Source organism: Oncorhynchus kisutch, linkage group LG1 (assembly GCF_002021735.2).
Source record: "Oncorhynchus kisutch isolate 150728-3 linkage group LG1, Okis_V2, whole genome shotgun sequence".
Taxonomy (NCBI): domain Eukaryota; kingdom Metazoa; phylum Chordata; class Actinopteri; order Salmoniformes; family Salmonidae; genus Oncorhynchus; species Oncorhynchus kisutch.
In genome coordinates, this window is record NC_034174.2 from 75226113 (window position 1) to 75248612 (window position 22500).

The 22500-nt window shown below is 44.4% G+C and overlaps 1 protein-coding gene across 1 annotated transcript in view; it reads left to right on the forward strand.

The window, feature by feature from the left end:
- Positions 1 to 8937: 8937 nt before the first annotated feature.
- vasna (vasorin a) overlaps positions 8938 to 22500 on the forward strand; it is a 36463-nt gene continuing 22900 nt past the window's right edge. Inside the window, exon 1 of the mRNA XM_031833296.1 lies at positions 8938 to 9223. The gene's annotated coding sequence lies outside the window, so the exon portion shown is untranslated. The remainder of the gene's footprint in view (positions 9224 to 22500) is intronic.

Consider the following 22500-nt stretch of genomic DNA (forward strand, 5'->3'; position numbering starts at 1 on the left):
AACCACACCATCCTTCACAACCACACCATCCTTCACGACCACACCATCCTTTCAACGTTTAGAAGGAAACGACAGCATTAAAAAAGACCTCCGTTTACTGCAGTACAGGGCGTCATCCTAACTTTCTAGATGCAGATGTGATGTGGAGTTCTGCATAAACTAGCCAGGCTATCTATTGAATGAACTGGCTCTGATGTCATTGTGGACAACTAGATTTACGACATCCCCACTGATATTAAGATCATATTTGGGCCAGAGTGAGAAAAGCAACCCGGTTTTGGCTCCAGTTCTCCCATCAACAACATCCTATTGGCTAGAGATCCTGTTGTCGCTCCTGACTGTGCCAGGGCTAATCCAAGTCATCCTGTTGGGTAAGAGCCTGGCTGTTTGCTTTCCCGCACTGCTGTCAACTCTGTTCCTCTTTCTCTCTCCCTACACACATACACACATACACACGTGAATGCACACACAGTTCCGTTCGTACCCAGCAAACATGTACCTGGAAAGCCACTAAGTGGCATCACTCCCGTGGACACACCCACACTAATACAAAGGGGCTTTTATATCCCATGTCTGTTTCCACGTCAACCCAACGCTCCCACGGATCCACAAGTCATTAGGATGAAGAGTCAATGGTCAATGACATGGTATCGGACAGAGAGTGATGAATGTGTGACATCAGCGTCAGTAAATCTGATTAGTAGACAGGTCCTGCGTTAGATAAAATATTTACGTTGCTACCTGCTACGAAAAGGTTCTTTATCTGTCTGCCAAGTGTACGACCAAAGCATGAGAACAGATCCGATTCTCACAGATCCGATTCTCACAGATCCTATTCTCACAGATCCGATTCTCACAGATCCGATTCTCACAGATCCGATTCTCACAGATCCGATTCTCACAGATCCGATTCTCACAGATCCGATTCTCACAGATCCGATTCTCACAGATCCGATTCTCACAGATCCGATTCTCACAGATCCGATTCTCACAGATCCTACATTCAAGTTCCATTCTCACACGGACCACATACAGAACCCATACAGTTTACCCTTGTCATTGCAACATTACATTATGTCTGTCTACATTACATTATGATGTCTACATTACATTATGATGTCTGTCTGTCTACATTACATTATGATGTCTACATTACATTATGATGTCTGTCTGTCTACATTACATTATGATGTCTACATTACATTATGATGTCTGTCTGTCTACATTACATTATGTCTGTCTACATTACATTATGTCTGTCTACATTACATTATGATGTCTACATTACATTATGATGTCTGTCTACATTACATTATGATGTCTGTCTGTCTACATTACATTATGATGTCTACATTATGATGTCTACATTACATTATGATGTCTGTCTACATTACATTATGATGTCTGTCTGTCTACATTACATTATGATGTCTACATTACATTATGATGTCTGTCTGTCTACATTACATTATGATGTCTGTCTACATTACATTATGATGTCTGTCTACATTACATTATGATGTCTGTCTACATTACATTATGATGTCTACATTACATTATGATGTCTGTCTGTCTACATTACATTATGATGTCTACATTACATTACGATGTCTACATTACATTATGATGTCTGTCTGTCTACATTACATTATGATGTCTGTCTGTCTACATTACATTATGATGTCTGTCTACATTACATTATGATGTCTGTCTACATTACATTATGATGTCTACATTACATTATGATGTCTGTCTGTCTACATTACATTATGATGTCTACATTACATTATGATGTCTGTCTGTCTACATTACATTATGATGTCTGTCTGTCTACATTACATTATGTCTGTCTACATTACATTATGATGTCTACATGACATTATGATGTCTGTCTGTCTACATTACATTATGATGTCTACATTACATTATGATGTCTGTCTGTCTACATTACATTATGATGTCTACATTACATTATGATGTCTACATTACATTATGATGTCTACATTACATTATGATGTCTGTCTGTCTACATTACATTATGATGTCTGTCTGTCTACATTACATTATGATGTCTACATTACATTATGATGTCTACATTACATTATGATGTCTGTCTGTCTACATTACATTATGATGTCTACATTACATTATGATGTATGTCTGTCTACATTACATTATGATGTCTGTTTGTCTACATTACATTATGATGTCTGTCTGTCTACATTACATTATGATGTCTGTCTGTCTACATTATTGTAAGGTTCTCTGTTTATTTTCCTTAGTCAACTGTGTGTTCTGTTTCGTTGTGTTCTTGAACGTAGCCCTGTTTTTCATTTTTGTTCATTGATTTCACCTGTCTTAGTTACTCACCTGGTCTCATCAGCTCCTTATTTAGTTCAATTCATTCTGCCTTTGTGAGGTATTGTTCATTTTGACTCTACTTAACCTTTTTCTAGCTCGTTTGTGAGAACCAGTTATAGCCTTCAGTCCTAGTTTTGACTCACCTGCCTGTTTGCCTACCTGTGTATGACCATTGTCTACCTGTGTATGACCATTGCCTACCTGTGTATGACCATTGCCTACCTGTGAATGACCATTGCCTACCTGTGTATGACCATTGCCTACCTGTGTATGACCATTGCCTACCTGTGTATGACCATTGCCTGCCTGTGTATGACCATTGCCTGCCTGTGTATGACCATTGCCTGCCTGTGCATGACCATTGCCTACCTGTGTATGACCATTGCCTACCTGTGTATGACCATTGCCTGCCTGTGTATGACCATTGCCTGCCTGTGTATGACCATTGCCTACCTGTGTATGACCATTGCCTACCTGTGTATGACCATTGCCTACCTGTGTATGACCATTGCCTACCTGTGTATGACCATTGCCTGCCTGTGTATGACCATTGCCTGCCTGTGTATGACCATTGCCTGCCTATGTATGACCATTGCCTGCCTATGTATGACCATTGCCTGCCTGTGTATGACCATTGTCTGCCTGTGTATGACCATTGCCTGCCTGTGTATGACCATTGTCTGCCTGTGACCCCGATCCCTGCCTTCTAATATCTCTAATGTGACTTATCTTATAGTATTAATATCTCTAATGTGACTATCTCATAGTATCATTATTTCTAATGTGACTATATTATCTTATAGTATCATTACTTCTAATGTGACTTATCTTATAGTATTATTATCTCTCATATGACTATTATCTCATAGTATCATTATTTCTAATGTGACTATATTATCTTATAGTATTATTATCTCTAATGTGACTATATTATCTTATAGTATTATTATCTCTCATATGACTATCTCATAGAATCATTATTTCTAATGTGACTATATTATCTTATATTATTATGATCTCTGTTATACACATTCTATCTGGGGTCTGAGGGGCCTATTTCTATGTATATCTTCTCACGGGTTCATCTCAGGTCACTCAACGGGGCTAAATGTCACACACACCCCCGACACACGCACACACACATACAATTACACGCTGACATTAGCAAGACCACGGCCACCATCTGACCTAGATAGGTTGTGTGTATGTATTGATATGTAGGCTACGTGTGGCATGTGTAGTTCTATTCTATATTCTATAGCTGTTCTTGTCTATTAATGTTCTGTATCATGTCATGGTTCATGTTTTGTGTTGGACCCCAGAAAGAGTAGCTGCTGTTTTCACAACAGCTCATGGGGATCCTAACCAAATACCAAATACCATCACGACTGGAATATAGCAGGTGACTGTCCGTCCTTCCAGAGAGTGTAAATTCTAACTGCGTCCTGAAAAAGAGTGATGAAAGTCATGCGGTCAGAAAACACTGGGGTGTAAGAACTATAGTCATACAATAGGTTATCAAACAGTGTCATACCCTGACCTTAGTTCCTTTTTTATGTCTCTATTTCGGTTTGGTTCGGGGCGTGAGTTGGGGTGGGCATTCTATGTTGTTTTTCTATGTTTTCTTTTCTATGTGTTTGGCCTGGTATGGTTCCCATTCAGAGGCAGCTGTCTATCGTTGTCTCTAATTGAGAACCATACTTGGGTAGCCTTTTCCCATCTGGTGTTTGTGGGTAGTTGTTTCCTGTTTTGTGTTTACACCTTCAGGACTGTTTCGATTTTTCATTTCTTACATTCACGTTGTTATTTTGTATGTTCGTGTTCGGTGTTAATAAATTATCATGGACACTTACCGCACTGCGTTTTGGTCCGATCCTTCCTACTCCTCATCTGATGAAGACGAAGATTGTTACAAACAGGGAGTCGTAGCTGTGTTGATATACATGAGGCTCATGCAAACCAGATTAAAAAGTGCCCGGTGTATAATGTTCATCTGACTGAAACAACTCCAGCAACAGATCGGCACCTCGAATGGGGTTGTTGTGTGTGTTTGATTGAGTAAACCCATTCTAGGGTAATGCTGGGGAGAGAGAGAGAGAATTAGACAACTATGACAGCTGGGTCTGTACATAGTCAAAGGTAGGCTTTGAGGGGACTCCAGTAGGTACACCTACAGCTCATCCCTTGGCAGCAGTACTGTGGACTACTTTATCACTGACCTCAACCCAGAGTCTCTCAGAGCCTTCACAGTCAGCCCACTGACACCCCTATCAGACCACATGAAAATCACAGCATACTTGAACAGAGAAGTACTCAACCATGAGGCGTCAAAGCCCAACAAACTGCATGCTATTCAGAAATGCTATAGATGGAAGGAAGATAGTGTGTAGAAACCTTCCAAAGAGCAATTGGCCAAAAACACTATCTGCAATAGTGAAGGTGTAAACTTAGAAGTAGAAAGCCTGAATAGTATATTTGACATATATGTTAACATATCAAATCAAATAAATTCAAGCAGAAAACCTAGAAAATGAACAGCAAATGAGAAATGGTTTGATGAAGAGTGCAAAACCTAAGAAAGAATCTGATAAACCTGTCCAATAAAAAACCCTAAGATACTCCTTTACTGTGGGGAAACACTAAAACGATACAGAAAGACACTACAAGGAAGGAACAGCACGTCAGAAATCAGCTCAATGTGATTGGAGAATCCATCAAATCAAGCCACTACTGGGAAAATTGGAAAACACTGAACAAACAACAACATGAAGAGCTATCTATCCAAAATGAAGATGTATGGATAAACCACTTCTCCAACCTCTTTGGCCATATAACAAACAACAACATGAAGAGGTATCTATCCAAAATGGAGATGTTTGGATAAACCACTTCTCCAACCTCTTTGGCCATATAACAAACAACAACATGAAGAGCTATCTATCCAAAATGAAGATGTATGGATAAACCACTTCTCCAACCTCTTTGGTCATATAACAAACAACAACATGAAGAGCTATCTATCCAAAATGAAGATGTATGGATAAACCACTTCTCCAACCTCTTTGGTCATATAACAAACAACAACATGAAGAGCTATCTGTCCAAAATGGAGATGTTTGGATAAACCACTTCTCCAACCTCTTTGGCCATATAACAAGCAACAACATGAAGAGCTATCTATCCAAAATGGAGATGTATGGATAAACCACTTCTCCAACCTCTTTGGCCATATAACAAGCAACAACATGAAGAGCTATCTATCCAAAATGAAGATGTATGGATAAACCACTTCTCCAACCTCTTTGGCCATATAACAAACAACAACATGAAGAGCTATCTATCCAAAATGAAGATGTATGGATAAACCACTTCTCCAACCTCTTTGGCCATATAACAAACAACAACATGAAGAGCTATCTATCCAAAATGGAGATGTATGGATAAACCACTTCTCCAACCTCTTTGGCCATATAACAAACAGCTAAAACATGTACATGATCATCTGAACATAGGATCAGCTGTTAAAGACTCCCAGAACCCTTTGGATCCTCTAATTACATTGAATGAACTGCAGGACAAAATACAAACCCACCAACCCCAAAAGGCCTGATGGTATCCTAAATTAAATGATAAAATATACAGACCACAAATTCAAGTTGGCTATACTCAGCCGCACCAATGTGTCGGAGGAAACACCATGCACCTGGCAACCTTGTTTAGAGCGCACTGCGCCCGGCCTGCCACAGGAGTCACTGGTGCGCGATGAGACAAGGATATCCCTACCGGCCAAGCCCTCCCTAACCCGGACGACGCTAGGCCAATTGTGCGTCGCCCCACGGACCTCCCGGTCGCAAACGGTTACGACAGAGCCTGGCCGCAAACCCAGAGTCTCTGGTGGCACAGCTGGCACTGCAGTACAGCGCCCTTAACCACTGCGCCACCCGGGAGGCCTCAAAAACAGCTTTTGAGTCAATTTGCCTTGGGCCCCTGCTGTATAAACTGATGGAAAACGGTGTTGGAAGAAAACCTACGATATTACAAAATCAATGTACACAAACAATAAGTGTGCAGTCATAATTGTCAATAAACACACAGATTTCTTCCCTCAGGGCCAGGGGATGAGACAGGGATGCCGCTTGAGCTCCCCCCTCTTCAACATTTATATCAATGAATTGGCAAGGGGCACTAGAATAGTCTGCAGCTCACGTCCTCACCCTACCAGACTGAAATCAAATGTCTACTGTTTGCTGACGATCTGGTGCTTGTGTCCCCAACCAAGGAGGGCCTATATAAGGACCTAGATCTTCTGCACAGATTCTGTCAGACTTGGGCCCTGACAGTGAATCTCAGTAAGACTAAAATAATGGTGTGCCTGTAACGAATCTCTCCGTCGTCTGAGGAGGAGTAGGAAGGACCAATATGCAGCGTGGTAAGTGTCCATGTTAATTTATTAAACTGAACACACAAAACAAAATAACAAAGTGAATGGAAGAAACGAAACAGTTCTGTAAGGTGACACTCAACAGACAACAACTACCCACAAATCATAGTGGGAACACAGGCTACCTAAGTATGGTTCTCAATCAGAGCCAATGATTGACAGCTGCCTCTGATTGGGAACCATACCAGGCCAAAAGCAGAAATACAAAACATAGAACAAACATCGACTGCCCACCCCAACTCACGCCCTGACCAAACTAAAACAGAGACATAATAAAGGAACTAAGGTCAGGACGTGACAGTGCCAGTCATATTCAATGGCTGTGCAAAGTTGCTGGATATTGGCGGGAACTGGAACATGTTGTCGTACACATCAATCCAGAGCATCCCAAACATGCTCAATGGGTGACATATCTGGTGAGTATGCAATCCATGGAAGAACTGGGAAATGTTCAACTTACAGGAATTGTGTACAGATCCTTGTGACATGGGGCCGTGCATTATCATGCTGAAACATGAGGTGATGGCAGCAGATGAACGGCACAACAACGGGGCTCAGGATCCCGTCACGGTATCTCTGTGCATTAAAATTGCCATTAATAAAATTCAATTGTGTTCATTGTTCGTAGCTTATGCCTGCCCATACCATAACCCCACCGCCACCATGGGGCACTCTGTTCATAATGTTGGCAACAGCAAACCGCTTGCCCACACGACACCATACACGTGATCTGCGGTTGTGAGGCCAATGGACATACTGCCAAATTCACTAAAACGACGTTGAAGGTGGCTTATGGTAGAGAAATGAACATTCAAATGAACAGCTCTGGTGGACATTCCTGCAGTCAGCATGCCAATTGCACGCTCCCTCAAAACATGAGACATCCATGGCATTGTGTTGTGTGAAAAAACTGCACATTTTAGAGTGGCCTTTTATTGTCCCCAGCAGAAGGTCCACATGTGTAATGATCATGCTGTTTAATCAGCTCATTGATATGCCACACCTGTCAGGTGGATGGATCATCTTGTCAAATGAGGAATGCACGCTAACTGGGATCTAAACAAATTTGTGCTCAACATTTTTGAGAAATGTATGGAGCGTTTCTGTGATCTTTAATTTCAGCTCATGTAAACATGGGACCAACACATGTTGCATTTATATTTCTGTTCAGTGTATATTAAAGGATTTTGGTTGGTATAAGTTATTCAGCTGTTAATAGGCATGTAGCTAGTTAACCCCTTAGTGAGTTTGTTGTGTATTGGAGACAATGGATAGCAACATGATTTCATCTGGATCTGGACTGGAGAACTCTGGTCACGCATGTAACAGTTTGTCTGAACCACTACCCCATCTCATATAATGTCCAACAGGTGTGTGTGTGTGTGAGAGAGAGATATGTCATAAAGAACATGTTCTAGCCTCTAAGACATATCAGTATGTCATGATGTCAGTTCCTCTTAGTTCACCAACTCTCTCTTTCATGAATGCACGCCACTGCGTGCACACACACACACACACTCTCCCCCTCTCCCTCTCCCCCCTCTCTCCACTCTCTCTATTGCTCCCTTCCCTCTGTTTGTGCACCGACCATACCCCACCACCCCACCTCAGTTTAATTTAGTGCCTCAGCCGACAGCTCATTGACTGTGACGGGCAGGAGTATTCCATGTCGAAGACCACGTATATAGAAATACCAGCTAGGAGACTACAATGGAACCTAAACCCATGTGTTTTGCGTGAAGTGACGAGCCTCAGTGACCTAGTCTGTGAAAATTATTAAGAAAACGTGGTCACAAACACCCACTGAATTTATACAGAACTTGTGCATATTTTATATCGTGAATTATACTTCAAATAGGCAAACAACTTTGTATGAGTAATCTGCAATAATCTGATTTAGTTTCAGTGGAGTATTTAAAATATCTGTTTATTCTTGTTATGTTCAATAACATCCCCTTAATCGAGAATCAATAACAAAATTACGTAATGTGGTCGGACGCATAGCCTTTTCACCATGTTGTTACGTATATGGTATGGCCACTTGATATTTTTACAGGTGTAGGCTATAGTTACCATCTCTGCGCTCCAGATTCTGGAACATGGACGCGCAGAGTGCAGTTCGCGCTCATACCAGAACGCACCTCCCATTTACAACTTTAAAAAAAAGTTCTAGAGCCTCTCGTCCTCCAATTGTTAAAACTCCGGACTCGCTTGACATAGGGGGCATACTTCTGGAGACTTCTGGACCGCAACTTTGACACGCAGAGAGAAATGTTCTGCACAGGGATTTCAATAGGCTATCTTTCTGAAGTATGTGGACAATACAACTGTATTAAAGGGATTTGAGCCTCATAGACACGTCGATAAAGTGGATAAGAAATAGCACTGTTTTGAACACATTTCGGGACTTCATTTTGCCAGGTAGGTTTCTCACGAACAACTTTCTTCTACTTCTGGTACGACTTTATGATGGAAACAAGTAGGCTAGTAGCCAGTAGCCTCGTCTGTGACCGCTTGGAGACCGCGTAATCATTATGCAGGTTGTTCTGTGCGCTCCAAAGTGCACCTCGGACGGTGTTTACTGTTCAGGCAAGATATGGCTTGGGGAGGTTATAAGAGGGATTTCTCTGGGTTACTGTCTGTGAGCTGAATGCTTGGCACTGCGTGTCTTTATTAGAATCGAGAATAGTTTTGTGATAAAATGTTATATTAAAACATTTCCGAGTTTTTCCTCTTAAGATGTAGGATACTATATGTCATGTATGTCTATCCCATTATCCGTGCTTATCGATCTCACCACGAGCAACGAGCACTGCCTAGCCTATAGCCAAGGTTTATATGGCCGAACATTTCTCCCCCAACATAGTTCTTTTCTATCTCACTTCGAAACCGCATCCACAGAAACCTTTGAAAGTGGATCATTGTCAAGATGTGATATGGTCGGTTATATCTGCGTGTCAAAATATCTTTACCGTGTGGTGCCTAGCTCACCATTCTAGATTAAAATCTCTGCGCAGCCAGAGACCCTCACAGAGAGAGTCATGCAGAATAGAGATACGGTTCCAGCTAGGCAAAAACTGCTGGAACCGACGTTGTTTCCATCATAATAATAATTTAAATATCCTCAGTCGTTGATTTCACGTTGAATTCACGTTAGTTGACAACTCAACCAAATGTATAATTCAACCAAATTAAAACTGCACGTTGAACTGACGTCTGTGCCCAGTGGGTTGTTAGTTAGAAGCACAGCAGGCAGGTCAGGGTGGTGTGTTATCGGTTGTTGATGTTGGTTTATCCCGTTTGTGTTTGTTTGTTTTAAAGGTAATTCAATTAGAGTTTGTTATCTCACTAATCGACCAGGGTTGTCATCTCTTCTTTGTTTATTTAAACTTTAACCTGATTGGATTAGGTTGACTTGTCTTTTTTGTATACAATAGAATAGTAATGGCATGGTAATAACAACTTAATCAAATCCAAATTCTAAAAATGCTATTATTGCTGTGGTTTTGAGAATAGCACATTTGTGATTTTGAGAAAGAATCACCTTGACTACTCAAGTCTCCCTAATGTTATTCAGAGGCCTCTATGTCAATGACTTTGTGTGTAGAGATGTAATAAAGCATGCTAGATAAATACAAGTCAGCGAGGCAGCCAGGAAGGGCACCTAAACAAACTGAAGTCTATGAAGAGATGGGAAAAGTAAAGACCGAGATGGAGGGACAGAGAGAGCGAGGGAGGAAGAGATCAGCAGAGAGAGCGAGGGAGGAAGAGATCAGCAGAGAGAACGAGGGAGGAAGAGATCAGCAGAGAGAACGAGGGAGGAAGAGATCAGCAGAGAGAGCGAGGGAGGAAGAGATCAGCAGAGAGAACGAGGGAGGAAGAGATCAGCAGAGAGAGTGAGGGAGGAAGAGATCAGCAGAGAGAGTGAGGGAGGAAGAGATCAGCAGAGAGAGTGAGGGAGGAAGCAAACATTCCTGACTTGGTGTCTCAGCAATTTAATTAAAGAACGTCAAAGATGCTAACACACACACACACACACACACACACACATACATCATTGTGAGATCCCCCTACTTACCCCCACCCCCCCCAAACACTTTGGTCTTGGACTAATCCCAGGGGTCAGCTAATAAGTGTTCGGGTCATGCCTCCATGACAACTAAATAGGGGGACCCCTGATTGAGTTAATAACCCCATGATGGAAGCTAAGAGGTACAAGGTGAAGAGGACTTTGTTTGGTGTGTGTGTGTTAAACTAAAGAGTGCAAAGCAGCTATTAGAAAATGAGAAGTGGTTGTGTGTGGTTGTAGTGTTATCAACAACAGGAGCAGTAGTGTAAATCCTCTCATCTTAGCCAGGCTTAACTGTGCCCTGTGGTGCTTTGGTGGTGCTCCCTCTAGGTCCTCCAGGTCAGCTTTTACTCTGGGTTCCGCTTGTTAGGGAGCTTTTACTCTGGGTTCCCCTTGTTAGGGAGCTTTTACTCTGGGTTCCCCTTGTTAGGGAGCTTTTACTCTGGGTTCCCCTTGTTAGGGAGCTTTTACTCTGGGTTCCCCTTGTTAGGGAGCTTTTACTCTGGGTTCCCCTTGTTAGGCAGCTTTTACTCTGGGTTCCCCTTGTTAGGGACCATTAAGGAATTAAAACAACCTTGAGCTCTGGTCCTTCTTTCTCTCTCTCTCTTTCTCGCTGTATCTCTGTCTATCTCTGACCAAAGGGTCTCTTTCTCTCCGTTTCAACGATCTTGCTCTCCCTGTCTTTCTTTTCTTTCTCCCTCTATCTGGACTTGCTCTCAGCTCTTTCTATCGCTGCCACTCTGTTCTCTCCCTCGCTGTCTCTCCCTACCTCTCTGCTCTTTCTATCGCTGCCACTCTGTTCTCTCCCTCGCTGTCTCTCCCTACCTCTCTGCTCTTTCTATCGCTGCCACTCTGTTCTCTCCCTCGCTGTCTCTCCCTACCTCTCTGCTCTTTCTATCGCTGCCACTCTGTTCTCTCCCTCGCTGTCTCTCCCTACCTCTCTGCTCTTTCTATCGCTGCCACTCTGTTCTCTCCCTCGCTGTCTCTCCCTACCTCTCTGCTCTTTCTATCGCTGCCACTCTGTTCTCTCCCTCGCTGTCTCTCCCTACCTCTCTGCTCTTTCTATCGCTGCCACTCTGTTCTCTCCCTCGCTGTCTCTCCCTACCTCTCTGCTCTTTCTATCGCTGCCACTCTGTTCTCTCTCTCGCTGTCTCTCCCTACCTCTATGCTCTTTCTATCGCTACCACTCTGTTCTCTCCCTCGCTGTCTCTCCCTACCTCTCTGCTCTTTCTATCGCTGCCACTCTGTTCTCTCCCTCGCTGTCTCTCCCTACCTCTCTGCTCTTTCTATCGCTGCCACTCTGTTCTCTCCCTCGCTGTCTCTCCCTACCTCTCTGCTCTTTCTATCGCTGCCACTCTGTTCTCTCCCTCGCTGTCTCTCCCTACCTCTCTGCTCTTTCTATCGCTGCCACTCTGTTCTCTCCCTCGCTGTCTCTCCCTACCTCTCTGCTCTTTCTATCGCTGCCACTCTGTTCTCTCCCTCGCTGTCTCTCCCTACCTCTCTGCTCTTTCTATCGCTGCCACTCTGTTCTCTCCCTCGCTGTCTCTCCCTACCTCTATGCTCTTTCTATCGCTACCACTCTGTTCTCTCCCTCGCTGTCTCTCCCTACCTCTCTGCTCTTTCTATCGCTGCCACTCTGTTCTCTCCCTCGCTGTCTCTCCCTACCTCTCTGCTCTTTCTCCAGTCTCAGTCCAGTCTACTGACCTGCAGCTGTGCAGACACAGACAGAGGGATGGGGCTCTGGTTCATGTGGGAGTGTTTAGAGTGTTTAAGGAAGTTGTCACCATGTGTGATAAAACAGCGAGTGTCTCCCCGAACCCAACATAAATCATCCTGATGCTGAGAAAGACAGGTTTTGATACAGTAATAGATGACTTGCATCGTATGTCCATTGTTCTCCTTCAATGCCCAAAAGAGCCAAACAGGAAGTAACATTATAATATTGAATATGTCCGTTGTCCTCAATGAGTGTCTGAATGGGTTTTTGCCGACAATTTGTTCTTGATCTGATGCTCCTTGGTTGGACTGGGAGGTGGTTAGAATTGACCTTTTCTTTGACCTGTGGAATTGAGCCTATAGCCGACACGTTCCACTGCTCTTTAATAGTGTATTTACCTTTCCACAATGAATTATCTTAATTTGACAGCTTTCCTGACACTCTATGAATTGTACCGTTAGTCTAACACGGCACTGACATTTTCATCGGAGGGGAACGTATGATTCTCAGAACCCAGACCCCCTAGGGAGAGGTTTACGGGTCGCTCCCCCTTGCTCCCTTGTGGTGCACCTCCTTAAAACCCTCCCCCCCTCATCCTCGGAGCGTGTTAGGTAAATCCAGGGGTCTAGTGGGAAGGTATTGAGCGTGACACATGTAGCCTTCTCATTACATTCCTCAGTGTACTACTCTGAGAGAGGAACCTTTGGCGCTCCTCACTTGAGGTAGAGAGGGATAAGTTGAGAGATAGAGAGGGATAGGTTGAGAGGTAGAGAGGGATAGGTGGAGAGGTAGAGAGGGATAGGTGGAGAGGTAGAGAGAGAGGGAGAGACATTTGCATATTCAGATACCTGATCAGTCTACAGACTAGTCTTATACTATACCAGAGGCTGAGTTATTTTGACTCCCTCCACCCCTCTCTCAGTTTTGACCCCCAGCCCTAATCCCCTCTCCCCAAGGGCGCAGTCTGGGTTGTGCACACACATGCCTTTTCATCCCATACAATAGCCCCTCAATCCTACACACACACACACACACACACACACACACACACACACACACACACACACACACACACACACACACACACACACACACGCACCCCCCCACACACACCCCATTCAGAGGTCCCCTGTATACACACTCAGACAGACAGTAGCCTGAGGCTACAGGGTCTTCTCAGAGCACTTCAAAGGCCTTGTCTCTCTAGCTCAGATCAGCTCCACAACTACAGCCACAACAGGTGATGAGAGAGGCCGCTTGGGAAACAGAAGGTAGAGCCACTCTTTTGCTTACTGGGAAGTTGATGGTTCAGTGTGCATATTTGTGTCAGTTATGACAGAGTGTGTTGAGGTATGTATATGTGGCTTTCGTGGTAAGTGTTTTCTGTGTTTCCCTTGGCAACAGCCTGACCTGACTCAGAGCTTCATACAGCCCTGTGTTTAGACAAACAGCAGGAAAATAGACTGTTGGGATGTTATTGCAAGTGGACATTAAGACTTGACACACACACACCACTCCCCCCCCCCCACACACACACACACCACTTCCCCCCCCCCCCCCACACACACACACACACACATGCGTTGCAATGAAATGTTCTGTTACTTTCTGTACCGATGTCCAGCTGTCAGACTCCCATTGAACAGGCAGGCACATTCAGTGACCCCTCCTTTCTACGATAAATTAAGAGCTGTTAGCTGCTTGTTCCTGTACTCCGGCCTGCTCCCCCCCCCTCTCCAAACCTCTCATACCTCTGTCCACTCCTGCTCCCCCCTATGGGTGGCAGGCGGATTAGGGGGTCAGAAGTCAGAGGGGGGGGTGCAGCTGGAGGGGCCAGTCAGAACACAGGTCAGGACAGGGAACTGACGAGGTGGAAGGAGCAGGGTCCAGGAGTGTGTGTGTGTGTGTTGGGCGGAGGGGCAGGATTGGGGGTGTAGGAGTTTTGGCAGGCAGGAAACTGGCAGGGAAGAAGGACTAGGGTCGAGGGGTTTGTGTGTGTGTGTGTGTGTGTGACTTCAGTTATAATTTGTTCCTTCAGGTATAGTAGACACCATACCAGTCATACCTGTATGATCACCATACAACTTGGAACATTTACCATTTCTATCAGTATAATGTGTTTGTTTGTTTACTCACGTAAAAGAGAGTCAAGTTCTTCTCCCTTCTTCACCCCCTCTTTACACCACTGTTACTCTCTGTTATCATCTATCCATAGTCACTTTAATAACTCCACCTACATGTACATACTACCTCAACTAACCGGTTCCTCCGCACGTTGACTCTGTACCGGCACCCCCCTGTATATAGTCTCCACGTTGACTCTGTACCGGCACCCCCCTGTATATAGTCTCCACGTTGACTCTGTACCGGCACCCCCCTGTATATAGTCTCCACGTTGACTCTGTACCGGCACCCCCCTGTATATAGTCTCCACGTTGACTCTGTACCGGCACCCCCCTGTTTATAGTCTCCACGTTGACTCTGTACCGGCACCCCCCTGTATATAGTCTCCACGTTGACTCTGTACCGGTACCCCCCTGTATATAGTCTCCACGTTGACTCTGTACCGGCACCCCCCTGTATATAGTCTCCACGTTGACTCTGTACCGGCACCCCCCTGTATATAGTCTCCACGTTGACTCTGTACCGGCACCCCCCTGTATATAGTCTCCACGCTGACTCTGTACCGGCACCCCCCTGTATATAGTCTCCACGTTGACTCTGTACCAGCACCCCCCTGTATATAGTCTCCACGTTGACTCTGTACCGGCACCCCCCTGTATATAGTCTCCACGTTGACTCTGTACCGGCACCCCCCTGTATATAGTCTCGCTATTGTTATTTTACTGCAGCTCTTTACTTACTTGTCACTTTTATCTCTTATTCTTATCTGTATTTTTTTTAAACTGCATCGCTGGTTATGGGATCATAAGTAAGCGTTTCACTGTAGGGTGACCTGATGTATTCGGCACATGTGACTAATAACATTTGATTTGATTTGAACGTTAAAGGACTTGAATGAGACCTTTGTCTCAACAAGAAGTGTTTTTTAAAGTTTGGGGGAAAAGTATTGAAGGTTGTTTCAGGATACTTAAAGGGGCGATCTGGGATTCAAACTACAACAAAGTGGTCACCATTCAATCTTTTCATTTAAAAGTCCAAAAATGGAAGCACCTCTCCCAGAATACCCCTGTTGACTTCCCTGTTCACATACTCCTCTCCTCTCACACTACAGTGGCTCCCTGAGCCTGTGGTATCTTTGAACTTGGCCATGTTGTTAGCAGATGAGAGCTGTAGCCACTTCAAAGTGAAGGAGAACGGATCAGAAGTTAAGCAACGACAGCGTTTTACACACCGGGGGGAGAGGAGAGGGAAGTTATGTGTGGGTTTGCACTTGATGCCCTTTCATAGAGAGAGAGCGAATGAGAGAGACTAGAGAGGGAAAGGGAGAGAGAGAGAGAGAGACTAGAGAGGGAAAGGGAGAGAGAGAGAGAGAGAGAGAGAGAGAGAGGGAGAGACAAAGGTAAGGCAAAGTTGAGATGTCTAAGTTGGACTAAGTCGCTGGTCTTCAATGGCAATGCTGTCCAGTTAAAATGAGACATTCCTCTGAGGCTGAGCACAGACACTTTGTACAGCCAAGACAAGCACAGCTAGCACACTGCAGTCTGTTGAGAGTCAATCAGCTGCAGAAAATACTGAACAGACCGATGATGAAGGACTTTAATGACTTGATGGCTTTTAGACTGCCTGACCAAGGCTTGACCCTAACTGTTCAGACTGCAGGGCTGTTATGATGAGAGACATGATGACAGTCACAAATAGAACATGGATTTGTCCTGAGATTATATTAATGCTAGATATGTAGTTATGAATTCTCTGTGTGTCTGTGTGTGTGTGTGTGTGCGCGTGTGTGTGTGTGTGTGTGTGTGTGTGTGTGTGTGTGTGTGTGTGTGTGTGTGTGTGTGTGTGTGTGTGTGTGTGTGTGTGTGTGTGTGTGTGTGTGCGTGCGTGCGTGTGCGTGTGTGTGTTGATCCAGAATAACATGGGTTGGAATGTTGTTTAATATCGGAGGAATTTATCTGTGACCAGGAGCCGTTCTTTCAGGTACGCCTCAACAGTCTGCAATCACTATCAGTGTGTGAACAACCTTTACTATGATACACTCGGTCTATAGACAGACACGCTAATACACACGCACACTTTGCGATCCATGAGTGTGACTGCTGTGTGTAGTTGATCTGATGATAAAATCCTTTACAAAACCACAGTTACACCATAGAGACCCTACACTGTAAACACATTGTGCTTTATATAACCTCTGATTCTAGTAGCATAGATATCTGTGATGGAGGGCTCCACCGAGGGTCATGTATCCCAGGCGGAGCCTCTCCGACAGAGATAACAGCAGAGATAGAGATAGCGGTGGTATTTGTTAAATACAGATCTCTCTGTATAAACCACAACAGAGCTGTACTGTTCCTGAGTGTCAGCGTGTTGAATCAATTGACTATTTTGCTGTAGGCTATTGACGTTTATCAGTAGCATCAGTTCGAATTCACATTCTGGTCATGTGTGTGTGTGTGTGTGTGTGTGTGTGTGTGTGTGTGTGTGTGTGTGTGTGTGTGTGTGTGTGTGTGTGTGTGTGTGTGTGTGTGTGTGATTGAACACAAACAGAGTAGTGGTCTATGTCTGTATACTGTAGGTGAGAAGTGACTATGTATTTTATTTCTCTCTCTCCCTCCTCATTCTCTCTCCCTCCTCATTCTCTCTCTCCCTCCTCATTCTCTCTCCCTCCTCATTCTCTCTCTCCCTCCTCATTCTCTCTCTCCCTCCTCATTCTCTTTCTCCCTCCTCATTCTCTCTCTCCCTCCTCATTCTCTCTCTCCCTCCTCATTCTCTCTCCCTCCTCATTCTCTCCCTCCTCATTCTCTCTCTCCCTCCTCATTCTCTCTCTCCCTCCTCATTCTCTCTCTCCCTCCTCATTCTCTCTCTCCCTCCTCATTTCTCTCCCTCCTCATTCTCTCTCTCCCTCCTCATTCTCTCTCTCCCTCCTCATTCTCTCTCTCCCTCCTCATTCTCTCTCTCCCTCCTCATTCTCTCTCTCCCTCCTCATTCTCTCTCTCCCTCTCCCTCCTCTTTTTTCACTCTAAGTCATGTATGAATGAAAACAAACACACGACACAGAAGGTCTTGAATGACATCATTTTGTAGTCCCTTACCAAACATTGCAGATGCCTCCATGGCTTCACTATAAGTAACATGTCAACACTTCTCTCAGAGCAAGCAGAGTGTGTGAAGTTATTGGTCCTACATAGTGTGTGTGTGTGTTAAAAGTTTTACTGCACACTCTGATTAAAGTTCAGTTTATGACCTCCTAATATTTAAGGATAGGATTTGGGGAGGGTAATTTGACCCTTAGATCTGTCAACTTCCACCCAGAATGTGTCTGTCTCTGGGAACAAACAGAGGTCACTAGCTAAATGGCTTTATCAACACGTAGACTAAATGAAAACTTTACCAGAACACTGTGAAGGAGACTGGAGTGAACGGAGGGTCAGTCTTAGATCTCTCTGTCTCTCTCTCTCTCTCTCTCTCTCTCTCTCTCTCTGTCTCTCTCTCTCTCCCTCCCTCTCTCTCTCTCTCTCTCTCTCTCTCTCTCTCTCTCTCTCTCTCTCTCTCTCTCTCTCTCCCTCTCTAGTCTCTCCCCCTCTCTCTCTCCCCCTCTCTCTCTCTCTCCCTCTCTCTCTCTCTCTCTCTCTCTCTCTCTCTCTCTCTCTCTCTCTCTCTCTCTTTCTCTCTCTCTCTCCCTGTGTGTCGGTGTGTCTCTGTGTCTGTCTGCCTGTCTCTCTCTCTGTCTCTCTCTCTGTGTCTCTGTCTGTCTGTCTGTCTCTCTGTCTGGCTGGCTGTCTGTCTCTCTGTCTCTCCAGGGGTCCATGAGGAGTTTGAGTAAACAGTTATGTGAGAGAGTAAACACTAAAGGTTCAGTAACCTACACATCATCTGTCATTTCCCCTTCCACAATCCTCCCTCCTTAGTTACACACCAGTTCCCTCAATACACACATTTTCATTTTTCACTTGTTTACTCTATTCTTACGAAAACTTAACTGAGTCACACTCACGCACAAACACACACCAATGGATGAATACCCCCCTCTCAGTCCATCCTTGGGCCAGTAACCGAAAGGTTGCTGGTTCTAATCCCTGAGCCGGCAAGGTGGATAAATCTGCCGTTCTGCCCTTAAGCAAGGCAGTTAACTCCCAACAACAGCTTCTCCCCAGGCCCCGATGACGTGGACGTCGATTAATGCCCCCTCCGCACCTCTCTGATTCAGAGGGGTAAGTTCATATGCGGAAAGACACATTTGGTTTGAATGCAGTTGTACAACTGACTAAGTATCCCCCTTTTCCTTCCCTTTTCTTTGCTTCTAAATCTCCACAGTATAACTCCTCACTGGCTTAACGATGGGCTGGTGAGGTGATCCAGCCGTGTGTGTGTAGTGTAGTTTAGTGTGTAGTTTAGTGTCTAGTGTATGTGTCTTATTGGTCAGACACAGGCACATACAAGGTCAGTGTGCTAACGAGGAGTCTGTGTGGCTAACTAATATGACAGATGTGTGTTTAGGAGTGTGTGTTTGTGTTCCTGTGTGTGTGTGTGTGTGTGTGTGTGTGTGTGTGTGGAGGAGTTAATGTGTGTCAGATACATACATACATACATACATACATACATACATACATACAGCTACCCAATCTCAGAGGTGTCTACTGTTTACAGCTCCAGTCAGACATGGGGAGGTCTATCACTACTGTTTACAGCTCCAGTCAGACATGGGGAGGTCTATCACTACTGTTTACAGCTCCAGTTAGACATTGGGAGGTCTATCACTACTGTTTACAGCTCCAGTTAGACATGGGGAGGTCTATCACTACTGTTTACAGCTCTAGTCAGACATGGGGAGGTCTATCACTACTGTTTACAGCTCCAGTCAGACATGGGGAGGTCTATCACTACTGTTTACAGCTCCAGTTAGACATGGGGAGGTCTATCACTATGTTGGGGTCCACAAAGGGATGACACAGGGTAGCGGTTGGGGGGGGGGGACTCGGGTACCTGGAAGGAGGAGGGATATTGGAAAAGGAGGAGGACTGAGGATAGATTGGGCCTTGCTCTTCCTGTTTCTCTCGACATACTCTCTTGTGTGTTTGTGCGTGTGTGTGTGTATGTGCGTGCGTGCGTGTGTGCGTGCGTGTGTGCACGTGTGTGCGTGTGTGTGTGCGCGTGTGTGTGTGTGTGTGTGTGTTTGCAGCCTGTAGAAGAGCCCTTCTCTCCCCCTGGCACACCTGCAGCTAAGTGGAAGAGACTCAAGAGGCTCATCACTATTTGCTGAAAGATATGACAGGCCTGCAGGTTAGAGAGAGAGGTGGAGAGTGAGACACAGCCATAGGGCTTGGGTCTGTTTAAAACACACAAACACACACACACTCACGCAGTGTGTGTGTTGACACGATTTGCAATTACCAATTCACCATGGACATGTTCCTTGGCAGTTGTAGCTTTGTGTCGTGTTGAGTCAACACCCCAGGGCTTTTAGTCATCTTTGATAAGTCTTCAAATCTCTTCCTTAAGATCCCAAAAACAAAAGCAGGAAAAACAGGTCGTCCCAAATGTTCCTCAAGACTGGTACAAACTGTATGCGTGTGTTTATGTGTGTGTTTATGTGTGTGTTTATATGTGTGTGTGTGTGTGGAGAGGATCTAGAGACTCCAGACAAGTACAGACACATCTGACTTCTCTATAAAAACCAAGCCCCGTCTTTACATTCTCTTAAATATCTGTGTAAACTAATGTAGTTTATCACAACCACCTCAACCAGCCCCAGACAGGACGTGATAAAACATCTACTCTATGTAACTGTAGTAAAGAGCAGGAGCTTCTCCTCTGGATTTGTCTTTCCACTTCTGTAAGTGGTCTGATATTAGAGACATAAACTGGGTGCTACTAAGTTTGTCCTTGTTCTAAGACCTGGGGGGAACAGTGCTGCGTTTGTTAGAGCAGAACAGGACTGTGTGTGTGGAAGGGATGGAAGAGTACCAGAGTGTGACAAGAAGCACACCTACATGCCGGTATAGCACATGTTCCTCCTACAGTAGCTGACATCCTAGACATTCCTTACCGTGGTTTCTGTCTCTCCCTCTCTGTTTCTCTCTCTGTCTCTCTCTCTCTCTCGCTCTCGCTCTCTCTGTCTCTGTTTCTCTCTCCCTCTCTCTCTCTCTCTCTCTCTCTCTCTGTTCTTTCTCTGACTGTCTCTCTGTCTCTCTCTCTGTTTCTCTCTCTCTCTCTCCCGCTCTGTTTCTCTCTCTGTCTCTCTCTGTCTCTCTCTCGCTCACTCTCTCTGTCTCTGTCTGTCTCTCTCTCTGTCTCTCTCTCTCTCCGTCTCTCTCTGTCTCTGTCTCTGTTTCTCTCTGTTCTTTCTCTGACTGTCTCTCTGTCTCTCTCTCAATTCAATTCAATTCAATTCAAGGGCTTTATTGGCATGGGAAACATGTGTTAACATTGCCAAAGCAAGTGAGGTAGACAACATACAAAGTGAATATATAAAGTGAAAAACAACAAAAATGAACAGTAAACATTACACATACAGAAGTTTCAAAACAGTAAAGACATTACAAATGTCATATTATATATATATACAGTGTTCTAGCAATGTACAAATGGCTAAAGGACACAAGATAAAATAAATAAGCATAAATATGGGTTGTATTTACAATGGTGTTTGTTCTTCACTGGTTGCCCTTTTCTCGTGGCAACAGGTCACAAATCTTGCTGCTGTGATGGCACACTGTGGAATTTCACCCAGTAGATATGGGAGTTTTTCAAAATTGGATTTGTTTTCGAATTCTTTGTGGATCTGTGTAATCTGAGGGAAATATGTCTCTCTAATATGGTCATACATTGGGCAGGAGGTTAGGAAGTGCAGCTCAGTTTCCACCTCATTTTGTGGGCAGTGAGCACATAGCCTGTCTTCTCTTGAGAGCCAAGTCTGCCTACGGCGGCCTTTCTCAATAGCAAGGCTATGCTCACTGAGTCTGTACATAGTCAAGGCTTTCCTTAATTTTGGGTCAGTCACAGTGGTCAGGTATTCTGCCGCTGTGTACTCTCTGTGTAGGGCCAAATAGCATTCTAGTTTGCTCTGTTTTTTTGTTAATTCTTTCCAATGTGTTAAGTAGTTATCTTTTTGTTTTCTCATGATTTGGTTGGGTCTAATTGTGCTGCTGTCCTGGGGCTCTGTAGTGTGTGTTTGTGAACAGAGCCCCAGGACCAGCTTGCTTAGGGGACTCTTCTCCAGGTTCATCTCTCTGTAGGTGATGGCTTTGTTATGGAAGGTTTGTGAATCGCTTCCTTTTAGGTGGTTGTAGAATTTAACAGCTCTTTTCTGGATTTTGATAATTAGTGGGTATCGGCCTAATTCTGCTCTGCATGCATTATTTGGTGTTCTACGTTGTACACTGAGGATATTTTTGCAGAATTCTGCGTGCAGAGTCTCAATTTGGTGTTTGTCCCATTTTGTGAAGTCTTGGTTGGTGAGCGGACCCCAGACCTCACAACCATAAAGGGCAATGGGCTCTCTCTCTGTCTCTCTCTCTCTTGCTGTCTCACACATACATTTTACATTAACTAGTGTACTTTTTTCAAGTCTCAAAGCCCCACAACTCTTTCCAAACCATGTTGACTCTGCTTGGCCCTCCAGTACACCTAGAATCCATTACTGTACGTTTCATGTTGTTCTCACCTACAGCATATATAGGGAGACAGACCGTCTCTTAACAGCTAATAAAACTGACAGATTAGAAAGAGACAAAAGAGCTGCAAGGTGGAGCTGTCAGAACGAGGGAGAGAGATTAAAGGTGGAGC